Source organism: Antechinus flavipes, chromosome 4 (assembly GCF_016432865.1).
Source record: "Antechinus flavipes isolate AdamAnt ecotype Samford, QLD, Australia chromosome 4, AdamAnt_v2, whole genome shotgun sequence".
NCBI classification, from domain to species: domain Eukaryota; kingdom Metazoa; phylum Chordata; class Mammalia; order Dasyuromorphia; family Dasyuridae; genus Antechinus; species Antechinus flavipes.
In genome coordinates this window covers 268,273,107-268,292,820 of record NC_067401.1, presented here as the reverse complement: position 1 = coordinate 268,292,820, position 19,714 = coordinate 268,273,107, and positions in this window count along the sequence as shown.

The following is a 19,714-nucleotide window of genomic DNA, read 5'->3' as shown; positions in this document are numbered from 1 at the left end:
AAAGTCAGACTTAAATAATTGGAAAAATATTAAGTGCTCTTGGATCGGCCGAGCGAACATAATAAAGATGACAATACTCCCTAAACTAATCTATTTATTTAGTGCTATACCAATCAGACTTCCAAGAAAATATTTTAATGTTCTAGAAAAAATAACAACAAAATTCATATGGAACAATAAAAAGTCGAGAATCTCAAGGGAATTAATGAAAAAAAAAATCAAATGAAGGTGGCCTAGCTGTACCTGATCTAAAATTATATTATAAAACAGCAGTCACCAAAACCATTTGGTATTGGCTAAGAAATAGATTAGTGGATCAGTGGAAAAGGCTAGGTTCACAAGACAGAATAGTCAACTATAGCAATCTAGTGTTTGACAAACCCAAAGCCCCTAACTTCTGGGATAAGAATTCATTATTTGATAAAAACTGCCGGGATAATTGGAAATTAGTATGGCAGAAATTAGGCATGGACCCACACCTAACACCATATACCAAGATAAGATCAAAATGGGTCCATGACCTAGGCATAAAGAACGAGATTATAAATAAATTAGAGGAACATAGAATAGTTTATCTCTCAGACTTGTGGAAGAGAAAGAAATTTATGACCAAAGATGAACTAGAGACCATTACTGATCACAAAATAGAAAATTTTGACTACTTCAAATTAAAAAGCCTTTGTACAAACAAAACTAATGCAAACAAGATTAGAAGGGAAGCAACAAACTGGGAAAACATCTTCACAGTTAAAGGTTCTGATAAAGGCCTCATTTCCAAAATATATAGAGAACTGACTCAAATTTATAAGAAATCAAGCCATTCTCCAATTGATAAATGGTCAAAGGATATGAACAGACAATTTTCAGAGGACGAAATTGAAACTATTACCACTCATATGAAAGAGTGTTCCAAATCATTATTGATCAGAGAAATGCAAATTAAGACAACTCTGAGATATCACTACACACCTGTCAGATTGGCTAAGATGACAGGAAAAAATAATGATGAATGTTCGAGGGGATGAGGGAAAACTGGGACACTATTGCATTGTTGGTGGAGTTGTGAACGAATCCAACCATTCTGGAGAGCAATCTGGAATTATGCCCAAAAAGTTATCAAATTGTGCATACCCTTTGACCCAGCAGTGTTTCTATTGGGCTTATATCCCAAAGAAATACTAAAGAAGGGAAAGGGACCTGTATGTGCCAAAATGTTTGTAGCAGCCCTATTTGTAGTGGCTAGAAACTGGAAAATGAATGGATGCCCATCAATTGGAGAATGATTGGGTAAATTGTGGTATATGAATGTTATGGAATATTATTGTTCTGTAAGAAATGACCAGCAGGATGAATACAGAGAGGACTGGCGAGACTTACATGAACTGATGCTAAGTGAAATGAGCAGAACCAAGAGATCATTATACACTTCGACAACGATATTGTATGAGGACATATTTTGATGGAAGTGGATTTCTTTGACAAAGAGACGTGAGTTTCAATTGATAAATGACGGACAGAAGCAGCTACACCCAAAGAAAGAACACTGGGAAACGGATGCAAACTATTTGCATTTTTGTTTTTCTTCCCGGGTTATTTATACCTTCTGAATCCAATTCTCCCTGTGCAACAAGAGAACTGTTCGGTTCTGCAAACATATATTGTATCTAGGATATTCTGCAACATATCCAACATATATAGGACTGCTTGCCATCTAGGGGAGGGGGTGGAGGGAGGGAGGGGAAAAATCGGAACAGAAATGAGTGCAAGGGATAATGTTGTAAAAAAAATTACCCTGACATGGATTCTGTCAATATAAAGTAATTATTAAATAAAAATTAAAAAAAAAAGATTATTGCTTGTTTTCTGAAGATGTATTAGGGTGTTTTCAAGTAATAGTTTGTCAGTTTTTAGTCTTTTTTTTTTCTTTTTCAATCAAAATATATTTTCACTTTGGGACAGTTAATAGTTTTATTGGGGGCTTGAACAATTCAGGTATTGACTTCAATGCAGTGACAGCTGCAAAATAGTAGTTATTAAAGTATATTTTAATAATATATATGTATATATTTGTAGAAACTAAAGAATTAAAAACTCAATAAGTGAGACCTATCAAACATCTGTTCCAATAAATATAGTATAGAACTAACAGAGAACTAACTGTAGGTAGAAAAACTAGCTTAATCTGTACTGAATAAGTCCAGTTTTAGTAGAACACAGTCATGACTGTTTCTCTCAAAAAAATAAATAAAAAATATGAAAATAATCAAAAAAATAGAAGATATCAAAATGATCACCCTAATAATTTATATAATGCTTTGAATTTTATAAATAGAGTTCAAATGAACAAAAAGCTTTATTTAGAGTTGAACAGGAGGGATAGAGGAGGATGGATTACTTTTAATTAGCAAAAAAATAAATAAATAATCCCTCATTTATGGATCTCATTTACAGCTTATATAAAGTCACACTTGATTCTTATGACACCCATGCTTGGCTAGAGCTACTAATATGATCATTATTATCTCCAATGGAGGGTTGGAGAAGTAAAAGATATTGACTCAGATCATGCATTTAGCAAATATCAAAGGCAGAATTTTATCTCAGGAATTCCTAACTACAATTTCAATACTTCTTGTTCTGTACTATCTAGATGCTGGAATTTTTAAATACAATGTAAGAAATTAAATATGTTGCCCCCAAAGAATATTGCAAAGAGGAAAGTAGATAGCTATATGTTGGTGGTAAAAAAAAAAAAATGATGGATTCAAAGTTTGCCTGGTAAAAGGTAATTGTTATGCAAATTTTCAAAAACAAGGAGGGAATATACTGTGAAGTACAAATCAATCAGATTGACTTAAATTTCTGGGAAAACATTTTAAATACATTATTGAAAAGTTCTTAATGAATATATATGCCCCCAAAATAAGCAGTGGTTGAAAAAACCCTTCATAGGTATTTTTATCAAAAATAAGTTGTGCCAATAAATGAAGAAAAAGAAATTGAAGGAGCTAGAGTAAGCAATAAGGGTTAAAAAAACAAAAACTATCACTCTTTGCAGGTGATATGATGATATTTTTAGAGAATTCCAAAGAATCAACAAACAAACTACTTGAAACAATAAGAGCTTTAACAAATTTTAGGATATAAAATGACCCCAGATGAATCATTGGCACATCTATATACTGGCAATGAAATTTAATAGTAAGAAATAGAAAGAGAAATTTAATTAATCAATTAATTGATCAATTGATTTCATACAGTTATTTAAAGTAATTGTAGACAATACAAAATATTTGGGAGTCTACCTGCTAACATATAGTCAGGAATTAAATGAACCCAATTACAAATCACTTTCACACAAATAAAATTAAATCTAAAATGGAAAAATATCAATTGCTCAAGGATAGGTTGAGCTAATTAATAAAATGACAATTCTATCTTAGTACTTATTCAATGTAAATACCAATCAAACTGCCAAAATTATTTTATAGAGATAGAAAAAATAACAACATTTATCTGAAAGAATAAAAGGTCAAGAATATGAAAAGGATTAATTTTTTAAAAAAGAAAGAAAAAGGGAATGTGGCCGAGATATATAGATCTAAATCTATAGTATAAAATTAAAACCATCTAAAATTTATGAAAAGGTAGAGTAATACATCATTGGAATAGGTTTGTTATACAAGACATAATAGTCAATAAATATAATAACATAATGTTTCAGAAACCCAAAAGACTCCAACTTCTGGGATAAGAACTCACTTTTTGACAAAAAAAATTGCTCAAAGACTAGAAAAAAAAGTATGGCAGAAACTAGGTACTGACCAAAACCTAATACCCTATTCCAAGATAATATCAAAATGGGTTGATGATTTAGACATAAAAGGTGATACTATAAGCAAATTAGAAAAGCAAGTTATAGCCTATCTATCAAATCTTTATAAAAAGGAAGGAATTTATAGCCATAGAAGAACTAGAGAATATTATGAAATGAAAAAATGGATAATTTTGATTATATTAAATTAGACCAGTGTAGTTAAAATAAGAAGGGAAGCAGAAATCTGTGAAACAATTTTTTACAGCCATATTTCTGACAAAGGTTTCATTTCTAAATAAAGAACAGTGTCAAATTTATAAGAAGGCAATTCATTCCCCAAGTGAGAAATGCTCAAGGCTTATGAACAAAATTCAGATGAAGAAATTAAAGTTATTTCTAATCATATGAAAAAAAAAAGTTCTAAATCACTATTGATTCGGGAAATGCAAATTAAAGACAACTCTGAGATTCAACTTCACAACTCAGAAATTGACTAAGATGACAGGAAAAGATAATGATAATTGAAGGAAGATATATGAGAGAATTGGGGCACTAATGCATTATTGATGAAGTTGTGAAATGATCCAACCATTCTAAAGAGCAATTTGGAACTATGCTCAAAGGACTATGAAACTGTGCATACCCTTTGATCCAGCAGTTTCACTGCTGAGTCTATATCCCAAAGAGATTAAAAAATAGGATCTACATATGCAAAACTACTTATAACAGACTTTTTTAGTGGCAAAGAACTGAAAAGTAAGTTGTTGCCTATCAGTTGGAGAATAATTATAGCATAAAAGTTATGGAATATTGTTATTCTTTAAGAAATGATGAGCAGGCTATTTTTAGAAAAGCCTTACATGAACTGATAATAAGTGAAGTGAGCAGAAATAAAATAACATTGTACACAGTAACAAAATGTGGATTTGGTTCTTCTCAACAATGCAGTGACATTTCCAATAGACTTGTGATTGAAAAATACTATCCACATCCACAGAGAGAATTACAGAGATTGAATATGTATCAAAGCATAGTATTTTCACTTTTTTGTTTCTTTCTCATGTCTTTTTTTCTCTTTTATTTTCATTATTTGCATACAATATGACAATATGACAAAAAGGAAAATATATTTAAAAGAATTGCAAATATTTAAACTATATCAGATTGTTTATTGTCTTGGGGAAGGGAAAGAAAAGAGAAGGAAGTAGAAAAATCTGTAATATAAAAGCTTATACAAACAAATATTGAAAACTATCTTTATATGTATTTGCCAAATAAAATACTATTAAAAGAAATAGAAAAAAGACTAAGTTGTACTAAACCACCCTTATTTACTTTTTTGAAAAGGATATAGGGATCCAGGTGGAAAAGTAGCAGAAAACAGTTTAATTCTCTCCTCAAAATTAAAAAAAAAATTAAGTAAAGCACAACCTCTGAATAGATGTCAAAAATTCACCAGACTGTGTCAATGTACCAAAAGAGGAACAATATGAGAAAAAAGTAGTAGTGGTGTGATTTAAATCCCAGGAGCTAAGCAAGGTATTAGGTGTAGCCTACAGTCAATTCTAAATCTCACAGAGAATAATTAGAGCAACAACTGCAGACAAAAAGGTGACAGGCTTGTAGCTTCATTGCAGAGCTCTCCACCTAGCTTCTAGTGGCTTAGTTGAGAACCAAATCCAAACCAAACTGCAGATATCAGGCCAAAGGGGCAGAAATAAAACTTTGATGTGGAGTAGATCACTTTAGAAGCATAGAAAACTTTAATTTTCTCATACAGAGTTATACCAGACATCTTGGAAAAACATTGCCTTCTGTATCCAAAGAAAACATCAACAGAATTAGCCAAGATCTTCCTGTTAAGATGGAATACATCTTTATAAGAACAGGTTTTTGAAGGTCTCTGAGTCCATGTCATGTGAATATCAGCTGGAGGAACTTGTAATGTTTACTTAGAAGAAAAGCTTCAAAAAGCATGTGAAAACAAGGGCAGAAACATGTATTAAACACCTACTATGATCTAGGCTCTCTACTAAGCATTTTATAAATATTTCATTGCATCTGAGATCAATTGTTTTAAGGTTTGTCATATGAAAGAGTGATTAGACTTATTTTTAAATTTTATTTTCCTTACAGATATCAAAGAAGAAATAAGAGATAGAAACAGTACAATTAAAAAAAATAGACTTGAAAGGAAGAAAAAATTCCTGTCAATTAGAGGTATAACAAAGTATAGTTAGCTGTCTTCAAGCATATATATTTTCTTTAAATGGAGGTCTCAAAACAGATATTTTATGATCAGCTTATGGGAATACAGAATTACTTTTGGAAGCAGAATGAGATAGATAACTACTGAATTCCCTTCCTATTAAAAAATCCAGTGGTGTTGAATCCGAGGTTCAAAAGGGGCTTCCCACAGAATCATTAACCTCCTTTTTATAAGTCTGTCATGGTCTGAAGGTATTATAACAGATGTCCATTGTCTTAGATATAACTTATGTACCCTGGAGCTGTGAACAGATCATATTCTCATCTCTCTAGATATTATGTTTAGGATGTGTCCTTTGTCCTTTTCTTTTCTCTCTTCCTAATGGCTGCAGATGTCTTTTCCCAATTTATGTGAGATATAAGGACACAATTAAAGATCTACTTCTTTACATATTACTGAATTATCTGACTCATTGATGAAAAAAGCTCTGTTTTATAAATCAGTTTGAAAGGCCTGTAACAAAGGTACATTGATACTCAATTAAAATCTATAGAAACTGGATGGGCAAGAGTTTATTTTGCATATTAATGACAATAACTGTGAAGTCATTTTGCTATATAAATGCAATTCAGGGCATTTCACTACAGGTATCATTTTAGATGTTCATTTGAATTTTTGATCTTCAAAGCTCAATGGAAATTATTCCATATGTGTGTTTATTAATTAATTCTGGAATAACCTGTAGAAAGATGAGGGATAGAACAAAAACAGTTACATTGTATTTCATTTGCTTGTTTGCTTTGTTTTTTATTTAAAAAAAAAAAAACTTGGTCTTGTTAGTTAGATGAGATATTCTTCTTCCTTTACCTTCCAATACTCATGCAGTCAGCTTACATGCAATAGAACAGTTTCCACATTTAGACACTGGCCTTTCAGCAGTGCCTATGTTATTTGAAAATGTTGATAGAGGTTTTGTAAAGGAAATATTATCAATGCATTGTCCTTTTTTATAATGAGCTCTTAATTAAAAGGAAGAGTATTGAACTATCTATGACTTGTTTTGAGAAACCTTGAGATTTATACTTGTAACTCTTAATGTAAATATACTTTTGCTTAAAAAATCCACCATGTTTTCAAAATTTACTACATTAAAGAAGAAAACTAGTATTTATCAGGACACTTTTTCTAGGAAATGACCTATAAAATCAAAACTGTTTAAAGGTAACTGATAAATTTTTTATTGCAACAGCTCCCACCAGTTTGAAGTTAGGGGATTTCTGTCTTACTTTTCATTGCATAGAATGACTAATGGATTTCCCAAGAAATGATGCCAAAGCTATTTAAATGAAATATAACCTCATGAAGTTACAAAGACAAACAGAGAGTGAGCTCATCTCTTCTCACTTTATCTGTTGTAAGAACCATTTTGAAGACAAGAGTCAGAAGGTGGAAGAAAAATCATCCAAGACTTTAAAAGGGCACATGAGGATAATAACAAATGGAAGGATATTGATCAGGAAACTGGATCTGTCAAAAAATGACTTTAAAACATACAAAGTGGAGACTTGGAGATTTTCTGAATTTAATGAGGAGGTTGTAAGAGTTTATAAACTTTATACAAATAGGATTATATTTCACATTAAAATACACATTGGTGTGAGTAATTCTTTTGCCTTATTATGAAAATCTCTATAGTGCTCAATATTTTTTTTAATTTGAAAGGCATATAAAGTCCTTAATAATAATAGTTCTATCCTTATTTTTTTCTTCTATAATCCCTGAAAATTTGTTTTCTCCCAAAATAGAATATTAATTTTTTAAGTTATTGAATATTCTTGAAACATGTTAAGAAATGAAAACTTATACCCTTTTTCCTATGAAGTCAAAAAATACCAAACATAAAACAATATAGACCACAGGATATTTATAAGAAAGTTAAAATATATTAATATTTAATTTTTAAAATTATGAAATATTGCCAAACATTTAGACTTCATTGTGCAAAGAAAAAAAATGAGATTTCACATGAAACCAAGAACTTCAAATATGTACAGCTTGTTTTTTTTTAACGTACAAATTAAATGTAAAACAATAGTAGCAAATTCACAATAACAGTAAATTCACACAGCTTGAATCCTCTTTTTATATTTCTTTCCCTTTTCTGCATTTTTAAATATTTTATTATTTTTTCATAAATGATAATTTAAACATGTTTACATTAAATACTCATATTTCTTTCCACTAGACTTTGCTATCTTTTCTGCTAATAAATGTTTTTGGGATATATATTATAAATAACATTTAAAATGTGTTATATAATTTTGGGCCTTAGACTAATTTCTTAGCACCAAAAAATTTGTCTTTCAAAATTTCAATGAAATAAAATGCTGAAAACAGATCCTTTTTAATACTACAATGGTACTATAATTATTGTAAATTTTCATTCTAATTATCAGAAACATGAATTATTTAATCATATGTATTTTGCCTCCAGTTTTGGTCCATTCATCTGTATCATTTTGATGGAGACATGTGGAAAGATAATGTGATTGTGAATCAAGATGATAGGTATATACCTACACACACAAGCCCAGTCCCATTTTCCAACTCTTATGTGAGAACTGGAGCTACAGACTTATAATGTTAAGAACCAAAAGCAACAGAGATTAAAAACTTAGTATTTTGACTCTCTAATCTTCACCTTTTCTATAGTGTCCCTAATTTGAATTATATTCAATATCTTCTTGCCATCTTATTATTCTAGAGCTATGGCTGGTCATGATAAATACTCAAATGCCTGACCAACTTCTTATTATTTATGCAGCTGCTCCATTTCTGGCCAAATAATTCTCTCTTCATTTGGGGAAATGGTGTCAATGAAATGTAAATATTGACTTGGTGCACCATCACTTCCTATTATAATTTGTCAAACCTTGTCATTATTTGACTTTTCACTCATCTCACTCACCTTCATGAAGTATATAAGAAGGTTTTAAGCATCATCAAAGACTCAAAACAGTTTATAAAAATAGAAGAGTTTCCTAAGAACTTAATTTTAGATTACATATTATTAGACATTGTCTGATTTAAGTGAAAATAATTGTCCAACTCCAGAAAGAGTAATCTGTTTATCATTTATCAGATGCAACCTCTCTATAGAAAAATCATGTTAAGAGAATTTTTAAAATGATGTTCCATTGCAACAAAAAATGGTGGTATTGGGGCAGAGCCAAGATAGCGGAAAAGACACATACATTTTTCTGAGCTCTTCTCTACCTCAAACTATATTTACAAAACTCAGTCTCTGAATTAGTGCTAGACTGTCAGAATTTACTAATATTGGGAGTATAACACATTACCAATAGAAGATAATTTCAAAATTTGCCAGAAAAAGTCTGTTTTTGCTCATGACCAGGGATGGAATGGAATTAGACCAGGAACAGACTTAGGCAGATAGGCAGTGAGAGCACCAAAAACAACTCACACTCAGCAGACTGGAGTGGAAGCAGGGTGTAGTCTTCACCAATGGAAAATCTGCAGGGAGAACTCTACCACAATAGCAGCTAATCTGCCCTGTCGGCAAGCCATAATCAGCAAAGAAGCTCTAAACACAGAGGGTAAAGACTGTAACCCCAAAACGCTAAAGTCTCTCTGGACCTGGCCACACCCACCCAACACTGAGAGGGACTCAGCAAAATCTCAGCATGCAATTGTTAATCCCAGAGAAGATGCTAATCCCAGCACAGCTACTGCCTTCCACTGCAGCTGCAACTTCCTGTTGTCTGTTGAGGAAGCTTAGTAATGTCTCATTGCCCCTTAATCAGACAGCGGCTTTTTGTTGTTGTTATTGTTAAAATGCATAAAAAGTGAAAGTGGGCTCTAAATATAGATAGATTCAATACTGAAAGAGAGCAAATTTCAAACTCTGAGGAGACTAAAAACAGTTTGTCTCTAGATGAAAACCCAAAAGGCATATGATCAGGTCCTCACCACAGGAGGCTCTCATAGAAGAAATTTTAAAAGCTCTTAAAAGAAATCTAGAATAAATATGGTGAAAGGAAAGGGAAGCTTTGCAAGATGGTCTGGATAAGGCATATAACTCATTAAAAGATAAGAGTGGAAAAAGAAAATAACTCCCTGAAAAACAGAATTTGTGAACTGGAAAAAGAAAATAACTGCTATAAAAATTTGCTGAAATGGAAAAAAGAATCCCATAGAACAAACATCTCACTTAAAAACTCAATTGGACAATTACAAAAAGAAATAAAAAAGTAAATTAAAAAACCAATTCATTAAAAATCAGAATTTGGCAAATGTAAATGAAAGACTCGAGGAGATACTAAGAATCAGTCAAGTAAAACCAAAAAAAAAAAAAAAAGGGGGGGGGGGAGGGGGATAGGGTGGAATATGTTCAATATCTACTTGGGAAAACAATAGACCTGCAAATTAGATCTAGGGGAGATAATCTAAGGATTATTGGACTCTCTGAAAATCATGATGAAAAAAGAGCATAGACACTATTTTTCAGGAACTCATCAAAGAGAACTGCCCAGACATTATAGAATCAAAATGAAAAGAATTAATTGATCACTACTGAAAGAGATGCCAAAATTAAAACTCCAAGAAATATTGTAGCTAAATTCCAGAATTATCAGACCAAGGAAAAAATACTACAAGTAGTCAGAAAAATGAAAAAAAAAATCAAATACCAAGGAGCCACAATAAAGATTACTCTGGATATACCAGCATCAACATTAAAGGATCGAATCTGATATTCCAAAATGCAAAGGAACTTGGTATGCAGCCAAGAATAACTTACCCAGCCAAATTCAGCATTTTCTTTCAGGGAAGAAGATGGACATTGAATGAAATAGGTGAAATCCATTTATTTCTGATGAAAAAAAAAACAGCTAAACAAAAAGTTTAACTTCAAAATATAAGATTCAAGAGAAGCATAAAAATGTAAAAAGAACTCTTGAGAACCATATTTCTGTTAGGTGTGTAATAAAGAGTACTTATATAATTTGGTTTTAGTGTTATAATATAAAAAATGATCTAGAGGTAGAAAGGAAATTGTACCAGAAAAAGGGAAAAGTGGAGGTCCTACATCTCATGAAGAAGCAAAGGAAGCCTATGATATCTGAGGGAAAGAAGGCAGACAAACATAGTGTGAATCTTACTCTCATCAGACTTGGATCAAAGAAAAACTATTAGATGTATTTGATTTACAGAGCAACTTCTCCCACCTTATAGAAAAATGGGAGGAGAAAAGCAAAAAGGGAAGTGGTAGGCTAAATAGAAGAGAATACAGAAATTGTAAGGGAAAGGTTTAAAAAAAGGGAAGGAACTCTAAGGAGGAGGGAGGGATTCTAAAGAGGGAGTGCTGCATAAAGCAAGTGTTGCTCATAAGTTTTATATTGGAGAATGGGGTAAAGGGAAAAGGAAAGAGAAAAGCATAATCTGGGGTTAACAAGGTGGCAGGAAATACAGAATTAATAATCTTAACCATAAATGTGAATGGGGTAAATTCCTCCATAAAGCAAAGGTGGATAGTAGACTGGATTAAAGATCAGAACCCTACAATATGTTGTTTACAGGAAACTGACTTGAAGCAAGGCGATACATGCTGAGTAAAGGTAAAAGGCTGAAGCAGAATCTACTATGCTTCAGGTGCAGTCAAAAAAACAGGGGTAGCCCTCCTGATCTCAGTTCAAGCAAAAGCAAAAAAAATGATCTAATTAAAAGACATAAGGGAGAAAACTATATTTTGCTAAAAAGGCAACATAGATAATGAATCAATAGTAGTGTTAAACATATCTGCACCAAGTGATGTAGCAACTAAATTCCTAAAGGAGCTGCAAGAAGAAATAAACAGCAAAACTATAATAGTGGGAGATCTCAACCTTGCATTCTCAGAACTAGATAAATCCAACCAACAAAATAAATTTAAAACGTTAAAGAGGTAAATAAAACACTAGAAAAGTTAGGTATGATAGATCTTTGGCGAAAACAAAATGGAGACAAAAAGGAATACACTTTCTTCTCAATAGTTCATGGAATCAATAAAAAATTAACTATATATTAGGACACAAAGAACTCAAATTCAAATGCAGAAAGGCAGAAATAGTAAATGCATCCTTTTCAGATAACTGTGCAGTAAAATTTACATTCAATAAAAAGCCAGGTGAAAATAGGCCAAAAAGTAATTGAAAAATAATCAGTCTTATTCTAAGGAATGAATGGGTGAAACACACAATTAATAATCTTGCCCAAGAGAATTACAATAATGAGACATCATACCAAAATGTGTGGGATGCAGGCAAAGTAGTAATAAGGGGAAATTTTATATCTTTAGAGGCGAACTTACATAAAATAGAGAAATATAAAATCAATGAAATAGGTTTGCAACTAAAAAAGCTAGAATCCTTTTTTTTTCTAAAACCCCAAACCCCTTTTTAAAAAACCCCAAACACTAAATTTAAAATTCTAAAAATAAATTATTAATAAAATTGAAATAAAAAAATTGAATTAATAAATAAAATTAAGAGTTGGTTATGGGGAAAAACAACAAAATAGATAACCTTTGGTAAATTTGATTAGAAAAAGGAAAGAGGAAAATCAAATTGTTAGTCTTAAAAAATGAAAAAAGGAGAAATTTTCACTAATGAAGAGGAAATTAGAGCAATAATTAGGAGTTACTTTGCCCAACTTTATGCCAATAAATTTGATAACTTAAATGAAATGGATGAATATCTTCAAAAATATAGGTTGCCCAGATTAACAGAGGAAGAAATAAATTGGTTAAATAGTCCCATTTTAGAAAAAAAAAGCAATAAAACAAGCTATTAATCAACTCCCTATGAAAAAATCCCCAGCATCTGATGTTACATGTGAATTCTACCAAACTTCAATACTATATAAACTATTTGAAAAAATAGGGATTGGCAGAGTCCTACCAAATTCTTTTTATGTCACAAACATGGTACTGATACCTAAACCAAGTAGGACGAAAACAGAGAAAGAAAATTATAGACTAATCTCCGTAATGAACATTGATGCAAAAATTTCGAATAAAATATTAGAAAAGAGGTTACAGAAAATCATCCCCCGGATAATACACCACAACCCAGTAGGATTTATACCAGGAATGCAGGGCTGGTTCAATATTAGGAAAACTATTAGCATAATTGGCTATATCAATAACCAAATTAATAAAAACATATGATCATCTCTATAGATGCAGAGAAAGTATTTGATAAAATCCAATACTCATTCTTATTAAAAACACTAGAGAGTATTGAAATAAATGGACTTTTCCTTAAAATACTCAGTAAACCACATATGTAATGGTGATAAACTGGAACCATTCCCAATAAAATCAGGAGTGAAATAAGGTTACCCATTATCACCATAACTATTCAATATTGTTTTAGAAATGCTAACTTTGGCAATAAGAGATGAAAAAGTGATTAAAAGGATTAGAGTAGATATTGGAGAAATCAAATTATCACTCTTTGCAAATGATATGTTGGTATGCCTAGAGAACCTCAGAGATTCTACTAAAAAGCTGCTAGAAATAATGTACAACTTTAGCAAAGTTGCAGGATACAAAATGAATCCACAGCATTCATCAGCATTTTTATATATTAGCAACAGAGTCCAGCAACAAAAGATACAAAGAGAAATTCCATTTTAAATAATTGTTGATAATATTAAATATTTGGGAATCTATCTGCGAAGAGAAAGTCAGGAACTATACGAACAGAATTACAAAACATTTTCCACACAAATAAAATCAGACCTAATCAGCTGGATAAATATCAAGTTTTCATGGATAGACTCAGCAAATATAATAAAAATGACAATACTATCTAAATTAATCTACTTATTTAGTGCTATACCAGACTCCCAAAAAACTATTTTATAGATCTAGAAAAAGTAATAACAAAGTTCATCTGGAAGAACAAAAGGTCAAGAATTAAAGGGAATTAATGGGGGGGAAAAAGCAAATGAACATGGCCTAGCTGTACCAGATCTAAAACTACATTGTAAAGCAATGGTCATCAAAACCATCTGGTACTGGCTAAGACATAGAATAGTTGATCAGTGGAAAAATAAATCCCAAAAAAACAGAACTTATGAATCAAAAAAATAACTTAACTCCTTAAAAACAGAATTTGAGAAATGGAAAAGGAAAACAACTCCTTAAAAACCAGAATTTGTGAAATGAAAAAAAAATGTATAGAACAAAACAACTCATTTAAAAATTCAATTGGAGAAATACAAAAACAAGTAAAAAAAAAAGTAAATAAAAAATAATTCTTCCTGGAAAATGCATGTAGAAGAGCGACAGTCTAAGGACTCCCTAAAAACCATTATGAAAAAAAGAGCCTAGACATTATTTTTCAGGAAATTACCAAAATTATAGTCATTGACTATTTAGTTTTGTGAGCATAACATACTACAACTCTACCAATAATGCATTAATCTTCCAATTTCCTCACATCTTCTCCAAAATTTATCATTTCCTTTTTCTGTCATAGTAGCCAATCTGATAAATGTGAGGTAGTATCTTAGAGTTGTTTTAATTTTAATTTCACTAATCAACAGTACTCCATAACATTTTTCCCTTATGACTATAGAGAATTTTAATTTCTTTATCTGAAAATTGCCTGTTAATATCCTCTAACCATTTATCAATTGTGGAATGACTTGTGTTCTTACAAATTTGATAGTTCATTCTCTATCTCTCATTTTCTCTCTCTCTTCTCTCTCTCTCTCTCTCTCTCTCTCTCTCTCTGTGTGTGTGTATATATATATATATATATATATATATATATATATATATATATATATATACAGATTTTTTTCTAATTTAGTGTAGTACTATAGTTAGTATTATAATATGGGGACTGAGTTTAAACAATAATTCCAAACAAATTGAGAAGCAATAAAGTTGAAGAAAGTCTGCAAGTGAATAAATCTACTAAATAAAATAATTTTAGTATCCAAGGCTAAGAAAAGTAGGGTAGAGAGAAGAAAGAGTTATACAGTTATGCTACATTATACAAATTATATTAATTGCCCTAATGTCATTCACAAATACTATGTTTATAATCATGTATTTAATTACAAAAATTATCCTTAAAACTTAACTCTTGAATTCAAGTAGGCAATGAGGAAAACAAATTATCATTCTTTTCAGATAATATAAAAAAATTAAAATGAAGGTGGCTTAGATGCACTACACCTAAAACTATATTGTAAAGCAGTGGTCATCAAAACAAGTTGGTACTATTTAAGAACTACAGTAAATGATCAATGGAATAGATTAGGTTCACAAGACACAATAGTCAATAATCAATGACTATAGTAATCTAATGTTTGATTATCCCAAAGACCCCAGCTTCTGGGATAAAAACTCACTATTTGAGAAAAAATTGATAGGGAAATTGGAAATTAACATGGCATAAAGTATGCACTGATCCACACTTATCATCCTATACCAAAATAATGTCAAAATGGCTTCATGATTGAAATATAAAGAATGATACTATAAGCAAATTACAGAACAAAGGATGACTTATCTTCCAAATCTGTGGAGAAGGAAGTAATTTCTGCCCAAGAAAGAACTAGAATATATTATGGAATGCAATATGAATAATTTTGATTATGTAAAGTTAAAATGTTTTTGTACAAACAAAACTAATGAAGACAAAATTATAAGGGCAACAGTAAACTGGGTAAAAATGTATTTTCAAAGGTTCTGATAAAGACTTCATTTAAAAATGCTCTAAATCATTATTGATCAGATAAATAAAAATCAAGACAACTCTGAGATATTACAAATACTTGCCAGATTGGCTAAGCTGACAGAAAAACATAATGATAAATGTTGGAAAGGATGTAGGAAAATAGACACTAATACATTATTGGTGGAGTTGTGAACTGATTCATCCATTCTGGAGAGTAGTATGGAATTATGCCCAAAAAACTATGAAACTGTACATATCCATTCATACAGCAGTGTCTCTACTGGGCCTGCATCCCAAAGGGATCATAGAAAAAGGGGAAAGGACTCAATTGTGCAAAAATGTTTGTAGCATCCCTTTTTTAGTTCCAAGGAACTGGAAACTGAGTGGATGCCCTTCAGTTGGAGAGTGGCTAAATAAGTTACAGTATATGAATGGTATTGAATTTATTGTCCTATTAAAAAAAAAAAAAAGATCAACAGATTCATGATTTCAGAGATACTTGGAGAGACTTACATGAAGTGAAGTGGAGTAGAACCAGGAGAACATTGTACACAGCAATGACAATTTTATACAAAGATTAATTCTTATAGACTATTTTCAACAGCAAGATGATTCAGGCTAGTTTCCATTGTCCTCCGATGAAGCGAGCCATCTGCACCAGAAGAGAGGACTGTGGGTACTGTGTGTATATCACAACATGGTATTTTCAATTCTTGTGCTGCAGTTTGTTAACATTTTGTTTCTTTCTCATTTTTCCCTTTTTGATCTGATGTTTCTTGTGCATCATAATAATTGCATAAATATGTATAAAAGACTTGCAAATGTTTAACATGTATTGGATTATTTGCCATCTATTGGAGGTGTTGGGGGAAAGAGAGGGAGGAAAAAATGGAATACAAGGTTTTTCAAGAATGAGTGTTGAAAATTATCTATTCATATATTTTGAAAATAAAAAGTTTTAATAAAAAAAACTAACCCTTAAGTATTTATACCATAAATATGTTTGATCAAATATTTATGAATTCAATCACAGTTAAAATTGATGACTCCATTTTCAATCACTTTCTGATAATGTTTAAGAGATGTCACAATAGATAAACTAGAACCATTCACTCCCAATAAGATGAAGGCTTTAAAAATTTTGTCTACTATTACTATTACTATTCAATACTATATTACAAATATTGTCTTTAGTAATATGCAGAAAAAAGAAATTAAAGGAATTAGAGTAGGTAATAGGAAACCAAACTATCCCTCTTTGTAGATGATATACTTAGAAAATCCTAGAGAATTGACAAAAAATGAGAAACAATTCATAAGTTTAGCAAAGTTGCAAAATATAAAATAAATCCACAGAAATCATCAATATTTCTATATATTGTCAACAAAGTCCAGCAGCAAGATGTTGGAATCCTTACTAACTGCTAAGTAATTAGAGTTGATCTAATCTTACAAGAAGATGTTTTGGGCAGAACCTGAAACAAGGTACTAAGTAGAACTACCCATAATCCCTCTCTCTGGAAGGAGCATAAATAGGCCAATGGGCCAGTCGGAGAGTTCTTCAGAGAGTGAAGAAGCTACAAGTCGAGATTTCACCGGAATGACATGAAGATTGGAGCTGGCTGGAGGCTGAAGAAAGCAGAGGCAGAGGCTGAAGGACCAGACCTTTGGATTTAAAGACATTTGGAGAGAGCTCTTGGAACCAAGCAGAGAGATAGGCCTCTAAGCTAACCGGGCTATTTTGGAAATAATAAAAGATCTGAACTTTTATCACCTGGCTGCGTTTTGAGAAGAAAAAGCTCACCACATTTTGGCGCCCAAACAGGGACAAACAGACCCCTCAGTGGATTTCAGTGGAAAAGCTCCGATCCTGATTCAAGTGGAAAAGCCTCTGATCCTGATCCAGTGGAAAAGACTCTTCAACCCAGAAATTAGGGTGAGTGCAACAAAGAAATTTTGTTAAAAGAGTTAATGTAGAATTTCAGCTAAGATGGGACAGATATTTAGAAAACAGCCTGTTTCTGTTCAAGGAAAATGTTTAGAGAGCATTGTCAAAATTATGGAAAGCCAAGGTTTAATTATAAGTTTACAGCAAATCACTGAATTTTTACAAACTGTAAAGGACATATGTCCTTGTTTCTCTCTTGATAAGGAATTAGATCTAAATGAATGGAAATTGGTTGGAGAGGATCTTTGTCAATTCTATGATAAAAATGGGCCTAACTCAATAATTAATACATATAATGTAATACAATTGGCTATAAGAAGTTATTTAAGTGATAGAATGATGAAAAGGAAAGTACAGGAGGAAGAATTGCCAACTTTACTAGGTGAAAAGGAGGACGAATCAGATGAGAATGGAGTTAATTACAATTCTGAGTATGATACTTCACAGCAGGAGGAATTAGGTGATTCCACATCTCATGACCCTCCCCCCGCAATTAACCCTTCATGGGTGGAACAAGGGGGAGGGAGAGAGACAGAAACACAGTCAGCTTCTCCTGTAAAGCAGAATTTGACGAGATTAGAAAAAGCATTAATTAAAGCAAAAAATGAAGGAGAAGATATATCTGATTTTATAAATGCATATCCTGTGATTGAAGAGCTCAACTCCTCAGGTCAAAAAGAGAGAAAATACACTCCTTTTAATTTGGGAAAAATTAAAGATTTGAAAAAGGGTTGCACTCTTTATGGGGCTACATCATCTTATGTGAAGATGTTACTAGATAATTTGTCTTATGAAATCTTAACCCCGAATGACTGGAAATCCATCACTAAAACATGTCTTGAACCAGGACAAAATTTATTGTGGCTTTCAGAGTTTCATGAATTATGTAGGATTCAAGCCCAACACAATAGGCAAACAGGAGCTATTGTACAAGTTGCTTTTGACCAACTAACTGGAGAAGGTCAGTATGCAGAGAGTTCAGAACAGATTTATTATCCCATAACAGTGTATGAGCAAATTTCTAAGGCTGCAATAAAAGCTTGGAATTCTCTTCCTGGACAGAAAGATGGAAATAATGTTTTCACAAAAATAGAGCAAGGTCCCAATGAACCTTTTGCAGATTGTGTGGGACGTTTACAAACAGCTGTAATAAGAACCATTGGAGACAATGCAGCAACAGAAATAATGACTAGACATTTGGCTAAGGAAAATGCCAATGAGATTTGCAAGAGAATTATATGGGGGCTAGACAAAAATGCTCCTTTAGAAGAAATCATTAGACGCTGTGCCACAGTGGGCACAAATGCTTATTATGCCCAGACTATGATGAACATGGAAAGACAAGGTCCTTCTTGGCAGAGGAATTCTAGAGAAACTCGTCGATGTTTTCAGTGCGGAAAAATTGGACATTTGAGAGCTCATTGTAGATATGGAGATAGAGTGAGAAGACAGGGTGAGAGAAAACCCAAAACCCCATGTCCAAAATGTAACCGAGGCTTTCATTGGGCCTCTAAATGTATATTGACCCAGAAGAATGAGAGGCAGGGCCCAGCTCCAAAGTATCAATCAAAGGACAGGTGGGGCATGATAGCAGCTGAGGTTACACCCAGAGAGACTTTAGAAATTCAGGATTCTGATGTCATCAACCAACAGAAAAGCAATCAGGATTACAGTTGGGAAGAATACAGGCCTTTTAAGACAACAAGACAATATCCAATGCAAACGACTCCAATGTAATTACCAGATGATGAGGAGAAATCCCAAATTTGGTAAATAGAAGGGAATTAGATTAACTGCTTGGGGAAGAGGATCTGCTTATATTTCCACAGATGGAGAAAGAATCAGATGGCTGACTATGGAACTGTTAAAAAGACTTTTAAAAGCTTCAGGAATCATTGGATTTCCTAACACAAGATGAAACTGTTTTACTTCTTGAAAAACCAGCAAGAATCATTGGGTTCCCTGAGATGAAAAATTGTTGATGA